This window comes from Lissotriton vulgaris, chromosome 5 (genome assembly GCF_964263255.1).
Source record: "Lissotriton vulgaris chromosome 5, aLisVul1.2, whole genome shotgun sequence".
Classification (NCBI taxonomy): Eukaryota; Metazoa; Chordata; class Amphibia; order Caudata; family Salamandridae; genus Lissotriton; species Lissotriton vulgaris.
In genome coordinates this window covers 748121417-748138257 of record NC_141693.1, presented here as the reverse complement: position 1 = coordinate 748138257, position 16841 = coordinate 748121417, and positions in this window count along the sequence as shown.

Below are 16841 nucleotides of genomic sequence, written 5' to 3'. Positions count from 1 at the left end.
ATTGGGTGCATGTCTATGGCCAGTATGCCGTTTCACTTGTGTTACCGGCATGCCCTCCTGGTCTGGTGTGAGGCGCCAAGTCAGCAAAACTTTGGACTGGGTACGAAAATACAGCGCGCTCACCCTCCCCCCGAGAAGTCTCATGGTATTATTTTGGGACTTTAATTTCGGGGAAGGAGGCTGCAGCGTGTCTGCAGAGGCCCCAGCAGGTATGGCAAACTACTCTCCCTGTGTGCAGAAAACGGAGGAGTGCAGCACGGTGAGTCAGGCCACTGTGCATTTGTCAGCCATTCACTGGGTGGGCTGGCACATTGGACTCGCAGCACCAGCATTCCTCTGGGTACATCACGTGCACGGGAGGCAGCACAACATCAAACAGAGGCGGGGAGGAACCAACAAAGGAGTGGCCAGAGACTGCTCAGGACACTTTAATTACCCCCAAGTGCGAGGCTCTGAAGAGAGGGAAACAAGAACCGGCACTGATGAAAGCGCACATCTCCGCTTGAAACGTGTCTGCTTGGCGTTTCCAGAACTCTGTTATTTTTTTCTTGGCGTTTCCAGAACTCTGCTTAATTTGCTCAAATAAATCCTGTTGGCAAGTCAGCATATGTCGGGCTCATTCATAATTTAGTGGGCATTGGGTGCATGTCTATGGCCAGTATGCTGTTTCACTGGCGTTACCGGCATGCCCTCCTGGTCTGGTGTGAGGCGCCAAGTTAGCAAAACTTTGGACTGGGTACGAAAATACAGCACGCTCACCCCCCCAAGAAGTCTCATGGTATTATTTTGGGACTTTAATTTTGGGGAAGGAGGCTGCAGCGTGTCTGCAGAGGCCCCAGCAGGTATGGCTAACTACTCTCCGTGTGTGCAGAAAACGGAGGAGTGCAGCCCGGTGAGTGAGGCCACTGTGCATTTGTCAGCCATTCACTGGATGGGCTGGCACATTGGACTCGCAGCACCAGCATTCCTCTGGGTACATCACGTGCACGGGAGGCAGCACAACATCAAACAGAGGCGGGGAGGAACCAACAAAGGAGTGGCCAGAGACTGCTCAGGACACTTTAATTACCCCCAGGTGCGAGGCTCTGAAGAGAGGGAAACGAGAACCGGCACTGATGAAAGCGCACATCTCCGCTTGAAACGTGTCTGCTTGGCGTTTCCAGAACTCTGTTATTTTTTTCTTGGCGTTTCCAGAACTCTGCTTAATTTGCTCAAATAAATCCTGTTGGCAAGTCAGCATATGTCGGGCTCATTCATAATTGAGTGGGCATTGGGTGCATGTCTATGGCCAGTATGCTGTTTCACTGGCGTTACCGGCATGCCCTCCTGGTCTGGTGTGAGGCGCCAAGTTAGCAAAACTTTGGACTGGGTACGAAAATACAGCACGCTCACCCCCCCAAGAAGTCTCATGGTATTATTTTGGGACTTTAATTTCGGGGAAGGAGGCTGCAGCGTGTCTGCAGAGGCCCCAGCAGGTATGGCTAACTACTCTCCCTGTGTGCAGAAAACGGAGGAGTGCAGCGCGGTGAGTGAGGCCACTGTGCATTTGTCAGCCATTCACTGGATGGGCTGGCACATTGGACTCGCAGCACCAGCATTCCTCTGGGTACATCACGTGCACGGGAGGCAGCACAACATCAAACAGAGGCGGGGAGGAACCAACAAAGGAGTGGCCAGAGACTGCTCAGGACACTTTAATTACCCCCAGGTGCGAGGCTCTGAAGATAGGGAAACGAGAACCGGCACTGATGAAAGCGCACATCTCCGCTTGAAACGCGTCTGCTTGGCGTTTCCAGAACTCTGTTAATTTTTTCTTGGCGTTTCCAGAACTCCGCTTAATTTGCTCAAATAAATCCTGTTGGCAAGTCAGCATATGTCGGGCTCATTCATAATTGAGTGGGCATTGGGTGCATGTCTATGGCCAGTATGCTGTTTCACTGGCGTTACGGGCATGCCCTACTGGTCTGGTGTGAGGCGACAAGTCAGCAAAACTTTGGACTGGGTACGAAAATACAGCGCGCTCACCCCCCCCGAGAAGTCTCATGGTATTATTTTGGGACTTTAATTTCGGGGAAGGAGGCTGCAGCGTGTCTGCGGAGGCCCCAGCAGGTATGGCAAACTACTCTCCCTGTGTGCAGAAAACGGAGGAGTGCAGCGCGGTGAGTCAGGCCACTGTGCATTTGTCAGCCATTCACTGGGTGGGCTGGCACATTGGACTCGCAGCACCAGCATTCCTCTGGGTACATCACGTGCACGGGAGGCAGCACAACATCAAACAGAGGCGGGGAGGAACCAACAAAGGAGTGGCCAGAGACTGCTCAGGACACTTTAATTACCCCCAGGTGCGAGGCTCTGAAGAGAGGGAAACAAGAACCGGCACTGATGAAAGCGCACATCTCCGCTTGAAACGTGTCTGCTTGGCGTTTCCAGAACTCTGTTATTTTTTTCTTGGCGTTTCCAGAACTCTGCTTAATTTGCTCAAATAAATCCTGTTGGCAAGTCAGCATATGTCGGGCTCATTCATAATTGAGTGGGCATTGGGTGCATGTCTATGGCCAGTATGCTGTTTCACTGGCGTTACCGGCATGCCCTCCTGGTCTGGTGTGAGGCGCCAAGTTAGCAAAACTTTGGACTGGGTACGAAAATACAGCACGCTCACCCCCTCGAGAAGTCTCATGGTATTATTTTGGGACTTTAATTTTGGGGAAGGAGGCTGCAGCGTGTCTGCAGAGGCCCCAGCAGGTATGTCAAACTACTCTCCCTGTGTGCAGAAAACGGAGGAATGCAGCGCGGTGAGTCAGGCCACTGTGCATTTGTCAGCCATTCACTGGATGGGCTGGCACATTGGACTCGCAGCACCCTGGGTACATCACGTGCACGGGAGGCAGCACAACATCAAACAGAGGCGGGGAGGAACCAACAAAGGAGTGGCCAGAGACTGCTCAGGACACTTTAATTACCCCCAGGTGCGAGGCTCTGAAGAGAGGGAAACGAGAACCGGCACTGATGAAAGCGCACATCTCCGCTTAAAACGCGTCTGCTTGGCATTTCCAGAACTCTGTTAATTTTTTCTTGGCGTTTCCAGAACTCCGCTTAATTTGCTCACATAAATCCTGTTGGCAAGTCAGCATATGTCGGGCTCATTCATAATTGAGTGGGCATTGGGTGCATGTCTATGGCCAGTATGCCGTTTCACTGGTGTTACCGGCATGCCCTTCTGGTCTGGTGTGAGGCGCCAAGTCAGCAAAACTTTGGACTGGGTAGGAAAATACAGCGCGCTCACCCTCCCCCCCGAGAAGTCTCATGGTATTATTTTGGGACTTTAATTTCGGGGAAGGAGGCTACAGCGTGTCTGCAGAGGCCCCAGCAGGTATGGCAAACTACTCTCCCTGTGTGCAGAAAACGGAGGAGTGCAACGCGGTGAGTCAGGCCACTGTGCATTTGTCAGCCATTCACTGGATGGGCTGGCACATTGGACTCGCAGCACCAGCATTCCTCTGGGTACATCACGAGCACGGGAGGCAGCACAACATCAAACAGAGGCGGGGAGGAACCAACAAAGGAGTGGCCAGAGACTGCTCAGGACACTTTAATTACCCCCAGGTGCGAGGCTCTGAAGAGAGGGAAACGAGAACTGGCACTGATGAAAGCGCACATCTCCGCTTAAAACGCGTCTGCTTGGCATTTCCAGAACTCTGTTAATTTTTTCTTGGCGTTTCCAGAACTCCGCTTAATTTGCTCAAATAAATCCTGTTGGCAAGTCAGCATATGTCGGGCTCATTCATAATTGAGTGGGCATTGGGTGCATGTCTATGGCCAGTATGCCGTTTCACTGGTGTTACCGGCATGCCCTCCTGGTCTGGTGTGAGGCGCCAAGTCAGCAAAACTTTGGACTGGGTACGAAAATACAGCGCGCTCACCCTCCCCCCCGAGAAGTCTCATGGTATTATTTTGGGACTTTAATTTCGGGGAAGGAGGCTGCAGCGTGTCTGCAGAGGCCCCAGCAGGTATGGCAAACTACTCTCCCTGTGTGCAGAAAACGGAGGAGTGCAGCGCGGTGAGTCAGGCCACTGTGCATTTGTCAGCCATTCACTGGGTGGGCTGGCACATTGGACTCGCAGCACCAGCATTCCTCTGGGTACATCACGTGCACGGGAGGCAGCACAACATCAAACAGAGGCGGGGAGGAACCAACAAAGGAGTGGCCAGAGACTGCTCAGGACACTTTAATTACCCCCAGGTGCGAGGCTCTGAAGAGAGGGAAACAAGAACCGGCACTGATGAAAGCGCACATCTCCGCTTGAAACGCGTCTGCTTGGCGTTTCCAGAACTCTGTTAATTTTTTCTTGGCGTTTCCAGAACTCGGCTTAATTTGCTCAAATAAATCCTGTTGGCAAGTCAGCATATGTCGGGCTCATTCATAATTGAGTGGGCATTGGGTGCATGTCTATGGCCAGTATGCTGTTTCACTGGCGTTACCGGCATGCCCTCCTGGTCTGGTGTGAGGCGCCAAGTTAGCAAAACTTTGGACTGGGTACGAAAATACAGCACGCTCACCCCCCCAAGAAGTCTCATGGTATTATTTTGGGACTTTAATTTCGGGGAAGGAGGCTGCAGCGTGTCTGCAGAGGCCCCAGCAGGTATGGCTAACTACTCTCCCTCTGTGCAGAAAACGGAGGAGTGCAGCGCGGTGAGTGAGGCCACTGTGCATTTGTCAGCCATTCACTGGATGGGCTGGCACATTGGACTCGCAGCACCAGCATTCCTCTGGGTACATCACGTGCACGGGAGGCAGCACAACATCAAACAGAGGCGGGGAGGAACCAACAAAGGAGTGGCCAGAGACTGCTCAGGACACTTTAATTACCCCCAGTGCGAGGCTCTGAAGAGAGGGAAACGAGAACCGGCACTGATGAAAGCGCACATCTCCGCTTGAAACGCGTCTGCTTGGCGTTTCCAGAACTCTGTTAATTTTTTCTTGGCGTTTCCAGAACTCCGCTTAATTTGCTCAAATAAATCCTGTTGGCAAGTCAGCATATGTCGGGCTCATTCATAATTGAGTGGGCATTGGGTGCATGTCAATGGCCAGTATGCTGTTTCACTGGCGTTACCGGCATGCCCTCCTGGTCTGGTGTGAGGCGCCAAGTCAGCAAAACTTTGGACTGGGTACGAAAATACAGCGCACTCACCCCCCCCCCGAGAAGTCTCATGGTATTATTTTGGGACTTTAATTTCGGGGAAGGAGGCTGCAGCGTGTCTGCAGAGGCCCCAGCAGGTATGGCAAACTACTCTCCCTGTGTGCAGAAAACGGAGGAGTGCAGCGCGGTGAGTCAGGCCACTGTGCATTTGTCAGCCATTCACTGGGTGGGCTGGCACATTGGACTCGCAGCACCAGCATTCCTCTGGGTACATCACGTGCACGGGAGGCAGCACAACATCAAACAGAGGCGGGGAGGAACCAACAAAGGAGTGGCCAGAGACTGCTCAGGACACTTTAATTACCCCCAGGTGCGAGGCTCTGAAGAGAGGGAAACAAGAACCGGCACTGATGAAAGCGCACATCTCCGCTTGAAACGTGTCTGCTTGGCGTTTCCAGAACTCTGTTATTTTTTTCTTGGCATTTCCAGAACTCTGCTTAATTTGCTCAAATAAATCCTGTTGGCAAGTCAGCATATGTCGGGCTCATTCATAATTGAGTGGGCATTGGGTGCATGTCTATGGCCAGTATGCTGTTTCACTGGCGTTACCGGCATGCCCTCCTGGTCTGGTGTGAGGCGCCAAGTTAGCAAAACTTTGGACTGGGTACGAAAATACAGCACGCTCACCCCCCCAAGAAGTCTCATGGTATTATTTTGGGACTTTAATTTCGGGGAAGGAGGCTGCAGCGTGTCTGCAGAGGCCCCAGAAGGTATGGCTAACTACTCTCCCTGTGTGCAGAAAACGGAGGAGTGCAGCGCGGTGAGTGAGGCCACTGTGCATTTGTCAGCCATTCACTGGATGGGCTGGCACATTGGACTCGCAGCACCAGCATTCCTCTGGGTACATCGCGTGCACGGGAGGCAGCACAACATCAAACAGAGGCAGGGAGGAACCAACAAAGGAGTGGCCAGAGACTGCTCAGGACACTTTAATTACCCCCAGGTGCGAGGCTCTGAAGATAGGGAAACGAGAACCGGCACTGATGAAAGCGCACATCTCCGCTTGAAACGCGTCTGCTTGGCGTTTCCAGAACTCCGCTTAATTTGCTCAAATAAATCCTGTTGGCAAGTCAGCATATGTCGGGCTCATTCATAATTGAGTGGGCATTGGGTGCATGTCTATGGCCAGTATGCTGTTTCACTGGCGTTACGGGCATGCCCTACTGGTCTGGTGTGAGGCGCCAAGTCAGCAAAACTTTGGACTGGGTACGAAAATACAGCGCGCTCACCCCCCCGAGAAGTCTCATGGTATTATTTTGGGACTTTAATTTCGGGGAAGGAGGCTGCAGCGTGTCTGCAGAGGCCCCAGCAGGTATGGCAAACTACTCTCCCTGTGTGCAGAAAACGGAGGAGTGCAGCGCGGTGAGTCAGGCCACTGTGCATTTGTCAGCCATTCACTGGGTGGGCTGGCACATTGGACTCGCAGCACCAGCATTCCTCTGGGTACATCACGTGCACGGGAGGCAGCACAACATCAAACAGAGGCGGGGAGGAACCAACAAAGGAGTGGCCAGAGACTGCTCAGGACACTTTAATTACCCCCAGGTGCGAGGCTCTGAAGAGAGGGAAACAAGAACCGGCACTGATGAAAGCGCACATCTCCGCTTGAAACGTGTCTGCTTGGCGTTTCCAGAACTCTGTTATTTTTTTCTTGGCGTTTCCAGAACTCTGCTTAATTTGCTCAAATAAATCCTGTTGGCAAGTCAGCATATGTCGGGCTCATTCATAATTGAGTGGGCATTGGGTGCATGTCTATGGCCAGTATGCTGTTTCACTGGCGTTACCCGCATGCCCTCCTGGTCTGGTGTGAGGCGCCAAGTTAGCAAAACTTTGGACTGGGTACGAAAATGCAGCACGCTCACCCCCCCAAGAAGTCTCATGGTATTATTTTGGGACTTTAATTTCGGGGAAGGAGGCTGCAGCGTGTCTGCAGAGGCCCCAGCAGGTATGGCTAAATACTCTCCCTGTGTGCAGTAAACGGAGGAGTGCAGCGCGGTGAGTGAGGCCACTGTGCATTTGTCAGCCATTCACTGGATGGGCTGGCACATTGGACTCGCAGCACCAGCATTCCTCTGGGTACATCACGTGCACGGGAGGCAGCACAACATCAAACAGAGGCGGGGAGGAACCAACAAAGGAGTGGCCAGAGACTGCTCAGGACACTTTAATTACCCCCAGGTGCGAGGCTCTGAAGAGAGGGAAACGAGAACCGGCACTGATGAAAGCGCACATCTCCGCTTGAAACGCGTCTGCTTGGCGTTTCCAGAACTCTGTTAATTTTTTCTTGGCGTTTCCAGAACTCCGCTTAATTTGCTCAAATAAATCCTGTTGGCACGTCAGCATATGTCGGGCTCATTCATAATTGAGTGGGCATTGGGTGCATGTCAATGGCCAGTATGCTGTTTCACTGGCGTTACCGGCATGCCCTCCTGGTCTGGTGTGAGGCGCCAAGTCAGCAAAACTTTGGACTGGGTACGAAAATACAGCGCGCTCACCCCCCCCCAGAAGTCTCATGGTATTATTTTGGGACTTTAATTTCGGGGAAGGAGGCTGCAGCGTGTCTGCAGAGGCCCCAGCAGGTATGGCAAACTACTCTCCCTGTGTGCAGAAAACGGAGGAGTGCAGCGCGGTGAGTCAGGCCACTGTGCATTTGTCAGCCATTCACTGGGTGGGCTGGCAAATTGGACTCGCAGCACCAGCATTCCTCTGGGTACATCACGTGCACGGGAGGCAGCACAACATCAAACAGAGGCGGGGAGGAACCAACAAAGGAGTGGCCAGAGACTGCTCAGGACACTTTAATTACCCCCAGGTGCGAGGCTCTGAAGAGAGGGAAACAAGAACCGGCACTGATGAAAGCGCACATCTCCGCTTGAAACGTGTCTGCTTGGCGTTTCCAGAACTCTGTTATTTTTTTCTTGGCGTTTCCAGAACTCTGCTTAATTTGCTCAAATAAATCCTGTTGGCAAGTCAGCATATGTCGGGCTCATTCATAATTGAGTGGGCATTGGGTGCATGTCTATGGCCAGTATGCTGTTTCACTGGCGTTACCCGCATGCCCTCCTGGTCTGGTGTGAGGCGCCAAGTTAGCAAAACTTTGGACTGGGTACGAAAATACAGCACGCTCACCCCCCCAAGAAGTCTCATGGTATTATTTTGGGACTTTAATTTCGGGGAAGGAGGCTGCAGCGTGTCTGCAGAGGCCCCAGCAGGTATGGCTAACTACTCTCCCTGTGTGCAGTAAACGGAGGAGTGCAGCGCGGTGAGTGAGGCCACTGTGCATTTGTCAGCCATTCACTGGATGGGCTGGCACATTGGACTCGCAGCACCAGCATTCCTCTGGGTACATCACGTGCACGGGAGGCAGCACAACATCAAACAGAGGCGGGGAGGAACCAACAAAGGAGTGGCCAGAGACTGCTCAGGACACTTTAATTACCCCCAGGTGCGAGGCTCTGAAGAGAGGGAAACGAGAACCGGCACTGATGAAAGCGCACATCTCCGCTTGAAACACGTCTGCTTGGCGTTTCCAGAACTCTGTTAATTTTTTCTTGGCGTTTCCAGAACTCCGCTTAATTTGCTCAAATAAATCCTGTTGGCAAGTCAGCATATGTCGGGCTCATTCATAATTGAGTGGGCATTGGGTGCATGTCAATGGCCAGTATGCTGTTTCACTGGCGTTACCGGCATGCCCTCCTGGTCTGGTGTGAGGCGCCAAGTCAGCAAAACTTTGGACTGGGTACGAAAATACAGCGCGCTCACCCCCCCCGAGAAGTCTCATGGTATTATTTTGGGACTTTAATTTCGGGGAAGGAGGCTGCAGCGTGTCTGCAGAGGCCCCAGCAGGTATGGCAAACTACTCTCCCTGTGTGCAGAAAACGGAGGAGTGCAGCGCGGTGAGTCAGGCCACTGTGCATTTGTCAGCCATTCACTGGGTGGGCTGGCAAATTGGACTCGCAGCACCAGCATTCCTCTGGGTACATCACGTGCACGGGAGGCAGCACAACATCAAACAGAGGCGGGGAGGAACCAACAAAGGAGTGGCCAGAGACTGCTCAGGACACTTTAATTACCCCCAGGTGCGAGGCTCTGAAGAGAGGGAAACAAGAACCGGCACTGATGAAAGCGCACATCTCCGCTTGAAACGTGTCTGCTTGGCGTTTCCAGAACTCTGTTATTTTTTTCTTGGCGTTTCCAGAACTCTGCTTAATTTGCTCAAATAAATCCTGTTGGCAAGTCAGCATATGTCGGGCATATTCATAATTGAGTGGGCATTGGGTGCATGTCTATGGCCAGTATGCTGTTTCACTGGCGTTACCGGCATGCCCTCCTGGTGTGGTGTGAGGCGCCAAGTTAGCAAAACTTTGGACTGGGTACGAAAATACAGCACGCTCACCCCCCCAAGAAGTCTCATGGTATTATTTTGGGACTTTAATTTCGGGGAAGGTGGCTGCAGCGTGTCTGCAGAGGCCCCAGCAGGTATGGCTAACTACTCTCCCTGTGTGCAGAAAATGGAGGAGTGCAGCGCGGTGAGTGAGGCCACTGTGCATTTGTCAGCCATTCACTGGATGGGCTGGCACATTGGACTCGCAGCACCAGCATTCCTCTGGGTACATCACGTGCACGGGAGGCAGCACAACATCAAACAGAGGCGGGGAGGAACCAACAAAGGAGTGGCCAGAGACTGCTCAGGACACTTTAATTACCCCCAGGTGCGAGGCTCTGAAGATAGGGAAACGAGAACCGGCACTGAGGAAAGCGCACATCTCCGCTTGAAACGCGTCTGCTTGGCGTTTCCAGAACTCTGTTAATTTTTTCTTGGCGTTTCCAGAACTCCGCTTAATTTGCTCAAATAAATCCTGTTGGCAAGTCAGCATATGTCGGGCTCATTCATAATTGAGTGGGCATTGGGTGCATGTCTATGGCCAGTATGCTGTTTCACTGGCGTTACGGGCATGCCCTACTGGTCTGGTGTGAGGCGCCAAGTCAGCAAAACTTTGGACTGGGTACGAAAATACAGCGCGCTCACCCCCCCGAGAAGTCTCATGGTATTATTTTGGGACTTTAATTTCGGGGAAGGAGGCTGCAGCGTGTCTGCAGAGGCCCCAGCAGGTATGGCAAACTACTCTCCCTGTGTGCAGAAAATGGAGGAGTGCAGCGCTGTGAGTCAGGCCACTCTGCATTTGTCAGCCATTCACTGGATGGGCTGGCACATTGGACTCGCAGCACCAGCATTCCTCTGGGTACATCACGAGCACGGGAGGCAGCACAACATCAAACAGAGGCGGGGAGGAACTAACAAAGGAGTGGCCAGAGACTGCTCAGGACACTTTCATTACCCCCAGGTGCGAGGCTCTGAAGAGAGGGAAACGAAAACCGGCACTGATGAAAGCGCACATCTCCGCTTGAAACGCGTCTGCTTGGCGGTTTCCAGAACTCTGTCAATTTTTTCTTGGCGTTTCCAGAACTCTGCTTAATTTGCTCAAATAAATCCTGTTGGCAAGTCAGCATATGTCGGGCTCATTCATAATTGAGTGGGCATTGGGTGCATGTCTATGGCCAGTATGCTGTTTCACTGGCGTTACCGGCATGCCCTCCTGGTCTGGTGTGAGGCGCTAAGTCAGCAAAACTTTGGACTGGGTACGAAAATACAGCGCGCTCACCCCCTCGAGAAGTCTCATGGTATTATTTTGGGACTTTAATTTTGGGGAAGGAGGCTGCAGCGTGTCTGCAGAGGCCCCAGCAGGTATGTCAAACTACTCTCCCTGTGTGCAGAAAACGGAGGAATGCAGCGCGGTGAGTCAGGCCACTGTGCATTTGTCAGCCATTCACTGGATGGGCTGGCACATTGGACTCGCAGCACCCTGGGTACATCACGTGCACGGGAGGCAGCACAACATCAAACAGAGGCGGGGAGGAACCAACAAAGGAGTGGCCAGAGACTGCTCAGGACACTTTAATTACCCCCAGGTGAGAGGCCCTGAAGAGAGGGAAACGAGAACCGGCACTGATGAAAGCGCACATCTCCGCTTGAAAAGCGTCTGCTTGGCGTTTCCAGAACTCTGTTAATTTTTTCTTGGCGTTTCCAGAACTCTGCTTAATTTGCTCATATAAATCCTGTTGGCAAGTCAGCATATGTCGGGCTCATTCATAATTGAGTGGGCATTGGGTGCATGTCTATGGCCAGTATGCTGTTTCACTGGCGTTACCGGCATGCCCTCCTGGTCTGGTGTGAGGCGCCAAGTCAGCAAAACTTTGGACTGGGAACGAAAATACAGCGCGCTCACCCCCCCCCGAGAAGTCTCATGGTATTATTTTGGGACTTTAATTTCGGGGAAGGAGGCTGCACCGTATCTGCAGAGGCCCCAGCAGGTATGGCAAACTACTCTCCCTGTGTGCAGAAAACGGAGGAGTGCAGCCGGTGAGTCAGGCCACTGTGCATTTGTCAGCCATTCACTGGATGGGCTGGCACATTGGACTCGCAGCACCAGCATTCCTCTGGGTACATCACGTGCACGGGAGGCAGCACAACATCAAACAGAGGCGGGGAGGAACCAACAAAGGAGTGGCCAGAGACTGCTCAGGACACTTTAATTACCCCCAGGTGCGAGGCTCTGAAGAGAGGGAAACGAGAACCGGCACTGATGAAAGCGCACATCTCCGCTTAAAACGTGTCTGCTTGGCATTTCCAGAACTCTGTTAACTTTTTTCTTGGCGTTTCCAGAACTCCGCTTAATTTGCTCAAATAAATCCTGTTGGCAAGTCAGCATATGTCGGGCTCATTCATAATTGAGTGGGCATTGGGTGCATGTCTATGGCCAGTATGCCGTTTCACTGGTGTTACCGGCATGCCCTCCTGGTCTGGTGTGAGGCGCCAAGTCAGCAAAACTTTGGACTGGGTACGAAAATACAGCGCGCTCACCCTCCCCCCCGAGAAGTCTCATGGTATTATTTTGGGACTTTAATTTCGGGGAAGGAGGCTGCAGCGTGTCTGCAGAGGCCCCAGCAGGTATGGCAAACTACTCTCCCTGTGTGCAGAAAACGGAGGAGTGCAGCGCGGTGAGTCAGGCCACTGTGCATTTGTCAGCCATTCACTGGATGGGCTGGCACATTGGACTCGCAGCACCAGCATTCCTCTGGGTACATCACGTGCACGGGAGGCAGCACAACATCAAACAGAGGCGGGGAGGAACCAACAAAGGAGTGGCCAGAGACTGCTCAGGACACTTTAATTACCCCCAGGTGCGAGGCTCTGAAGAGAGGGAAACGAGAACTGGCACTGATGAAAGTGCACATCTCCGCTTAAAACGCGTCTGCTTGGCATTTCCAGAACTCTGTTAATTTTTTCTTGGCGTTTCCAGAACTCCGCTTAATTTGCTCAAATAAATCCTGTTGGCAAGTCAGCATATGTCGGGCTCATTCATAATTGAGTGGGCATTGGGTGCATGTCTATGGCCAGTATGCCGTTTCACTGGTGTTACCGGCATGCCCTCCTGGTCTGGTGTGAGGCGCCAAGTCAGCAAAACTTTGGACTGGGTACGAAAATACAGCGCGCTCACCCTCCCCCCCGAGAAGTCTCATGGTATTATTTTGGGACTTTAATTTCGGGGAAGGAGGCTGCAGCGTGTCTGCAGAGGCCCCAGCAGGTATGGCAAACTACTCTCCCTGTGTGCAGAAAACAGAGGAGTGCAGCGCGGTGAGTTAGGCCACTGTGCATTTGTCAGCCATTCACTGGGTGGGCTGGCATATTGGACTCGCAGCACCAGCATTCCTCTGGGTACATCACGTGCACGGGAGGCAGCACAACATCAAACAGAGGCGGGGAGGAACCAACAAAGGAGTGGCCAGAGACTGCTCAGGACACTTTAATTATCCCCAGGTGCGAGGCTCTGAAGAGAGGGAAACAAGAACCGGCACTGATGAAAGCGCACATCTCCGCTTGAAACGTGTCTGCTTGGCGTTTCCAGAACTCTGTTATTTTTTTCTTGGCGTTTCCAGAACTCTGCTTAATTTGCTCAAATAAATCCTGTTGGCAAATCAGCATATGTCGGGCTCATTCATAATTGAGTGGGCATTGGGTGCATGTCTATGGCCAGTATGCTGTTTCACTGGCGTTACCGGCATGCCCTCCTGGTCTGGTGTGAGGCGCCAAGTTAGCAAAACTTTGGACTGGGTACGAAAATACAGCACGCTCACCCCCCCAAGAAGTCTCATGGTATTATTTTGGGACTTTAATTTCGGGGAAGGAGGCTGCAGCGTGTCTGCAGAGGCCCCAGCAGGTATGGCTAACTACTCTCCCTGTGTGCAGAAAAAGGAGGAGTGCAGCGCGGTGAGTGAGGCCACTGTGCATTTGTCAGCCATTCACTGGATGGGCTGGCACATTGGACTCGCAGCACCAGCATTCCTCTGGGTACATCACGTGCACGGGAGGCAGCACAACATCAAACAGAGGCGGGGAGGAACCAACAAAGGAGTGGCCAGAGACTGCTCAGGACACTTTAATTACCCCCAGGTGCAAAGCTCTAAAGAGAGGGAAACGAGAACCGGCACTGATGAAAGCGCACATCTCCGCTTGAAACGCGTCTGCTTGGCGTTTCCAGAACTCTGGTAATTTTTTCTTGGCGTTTCCAGAACTCTGCTTAATTTGCTCAAATAAATCCTGTTGGCAAGTCAGCATATGTCGGGCTCATTCATAATTGAGTGGGCATTGGGTGCATGTCTATGGCCAGTATGCTGTTTCACTGGCGTTACCGGCATGCCCTCCTGGTGTGGTGTGAGGCGCCAAGTCAGCAAAACTTTGGACTGGGTACGAAAATACAGCGTGCTCACCCCCTCGAGAAGTCTCATGGTATTATTTTGGGACTTTAATTTTGGGGAAGGAGGCTGCAGCGTGTCTGCAGAGGCCCCAGCAGGTATGTCAAACTACTCTCCCTGTGTGCAGAAAACGGAGGAATGCAGCGCGGTGAGTCAGGCCACTGTGCATTTGTCAGCCATTCACTGGATGGGCTGGCACATTGGACTCGCAGCACCCTGGGTACATCACGTGCACGGGAGGCAGCACAACATCAAACAGAGGCGGGGAGGAACCAACAAAGGAGTGGCCAGAGACTGCTCAGGACACTTTAATTACCCCCAGGTGCGAGGCTCTGAAGAGAGGGAAACGAGAACCGGCACTGATGAAAGCGCACATCTCCGCTTGAAAAGCGTCTGCTTGGCGTTTCCAGAACTCTGTTAATTTTTTCTTGGCGTTTCCAGAACTCTGCTTAATTTGCTCATATAAATTCTGTTGGCAACTCAGCATATGTCGGGCTCATTCATAATTGAGTGGGCATTGGGTGCATGTCTATGGCCAGTATGCTGTTTCACTGGCGTTACCGGCATGCCCTCCTGGTCTGGTGTGAGGCGCCAAGTCAGCAAAACTTTGGACTGGGTACGAAAATACAGCGTGCTCACCCCCCCGAGAAGTCTCATGGTATTATTTTGGGACTTTAATTTCGGGGAAGGAGGCTGCACCGTATCTGCAGAGGCCCCAGCAGGTATGGCAAACTACTCTCCCTGTGTGCAGAAAACGGAGGAGTGCAGCCGGTGAGTCAGGCCACTGTGCATTTGTCAGCCATTCACTGGATGGGCTGGCACATTGGACTCGCAGCACCAGCATTCCTCTGGGTACATCACGTGCACGGGAGGCAGCACAACATCAAACAGAGGCGGGGAGGAACCAACAAAGGAGTGGCCAGAGACTGCTCAGGACACTTTAATTACCCCCAGGTGCGAGGCTCTGAAGAGAGGGAAACGAGAACCGGCACTGATGAAAGCGCACATCTCCGCTTGAAACGCGTCTGCTTGGCGTTTCCAGAACTCTGTTAATTTTTTCTTGGCGTTTCCAGAACTCCGCTTAATTTGCTCAAATAAATCCTGTATGCAAGTCAGCATATGTCGGGCTCATTCATAATTGAGTGGGCATTGGGTGCATTTCTATGGCCAGTATGCTGTTTCACTGGCGTTACTGGCATGCCCTCCTGGTCTGGTGTGAGGCGCCAAGTCAGCAAAACTTTGGACTGGGTACGAAAATACAGCGCGCTCACCCCCCCCGAGAAGTCTCATGGTATTATTTTGGGACTTTAATTTCGGGGAAGGAGGCTGCAGCGTGTCTGCAGAAGCCCCAGCAGGTATGGCAAACTACTCTCCCTGTGTGCAGAAAATGGAGGAGTGCAGCGCTGTGAGTAAGGCCACTGTGCATTTGTCAGCCATTCACTGGATGGGCTGGCACATTGGACTCGCAGCACCAGCATTCCTCTGGGTACATCACGAGCACGGGAGGCAGCACAACATCAAACAGAGGCGGGTAGGAACTAACAAAGGAGTGGCCAGAGACTGCTAAGGACACTTTAATTACCCCCAGGTGCGAGGCTCTGAAGAGAGGGAAACGAGAACCGGCACTGATGAAAGCGCACATCTCCGCTTGAAACGCGTCTGCTTGGCGTTTCCAGAACTCTGTTAATTTTTTCTTGGCGTTTTCAGAACTCCGCTTAATTTACTCAAATAAATCCTGTTGGCAAGTCAGCATATGTCGGGCTCATTCATAATTGAGTGGGCATTGGGTGCATGTCTATGGCCAGTATGCTGTTTCACTGGCGTTACCGGCATGCCCTCCTGGTCTGGTGTGAGGAACCAAGTTAGCAAAAATTTGGACTGGGTACGAAAATACAGCACGCTCACCCCCCAAGAAGACTCATGGTATTATTTTGGGACTTTAATTTCGGGGAAGGAGGCTGCAGCGTGTCTGCAGAGGCCCCAGCAGGTATGGCTAACTACTCTCCCTGTGTGCAGAAAACGGAGGAGTGCAGCGCGGTGAGTGAGGCCACTGTGCATTTGTCAGCCATTCACTGGATGGGCTGGCACATTGGACTCGCAGCACCAGCATTCCTCTGGGTACATCACGTGCACGGGAGGCAGCACAACATCAAACAGAGGCGGGGAGGAACCAACAAAGGAGTGGCCAGAGACTGCTCAGGACACTTTAATTACCCCCAGGTGCGAGGCTCTGAAGAGAGGGAAACGAGAACCGGCACTGATGAAAGCGCACATCTCCGCTTGAAAAGCGTTTGCTTGGCGTTTCCAGAACTCTGTTAATTTTTTCTTGGCGTTTCCAGAACTCTGCTTAATTTGCTCAAATAAATCCTGTTGGCAAGTCAGCATATGTCGGGCTCATTCATAATTGAGTGGGCATTGGGTGCATGTCTATGGCCAGTATGCTGTTTCACTGGCGTTACCGGCATGCCCTCCTGGTCTGGTGTGAGGCGCCAAGTCAGCAAAACTTTGGACTGGGTACGAAAATACAGCGCGCTCATCCCCTCGAGAAGTCTCATGGTATTATTTTGGGACTTTAATTTCGTGGAAGGAGGCTGTAGCGTGTCTGCAGAGGCCCCAGCAGGTATGTCAAACTACTCTCCCTGTGTGCAGAAAACGGAGGAATGCAGCGCGGTGAGTCAGGCCACTGTGCATTTGTCAGCCATTCACTGGATGGGCTGGCACATTGGACTCGCAGCACCCTGGGTACATCACGTGCACGAGAGGCAGCACAACATCAAACAGAGACGGGGAGGAACCAACAAAGGAGTGGCCAGAGACTGCTCAGGACAC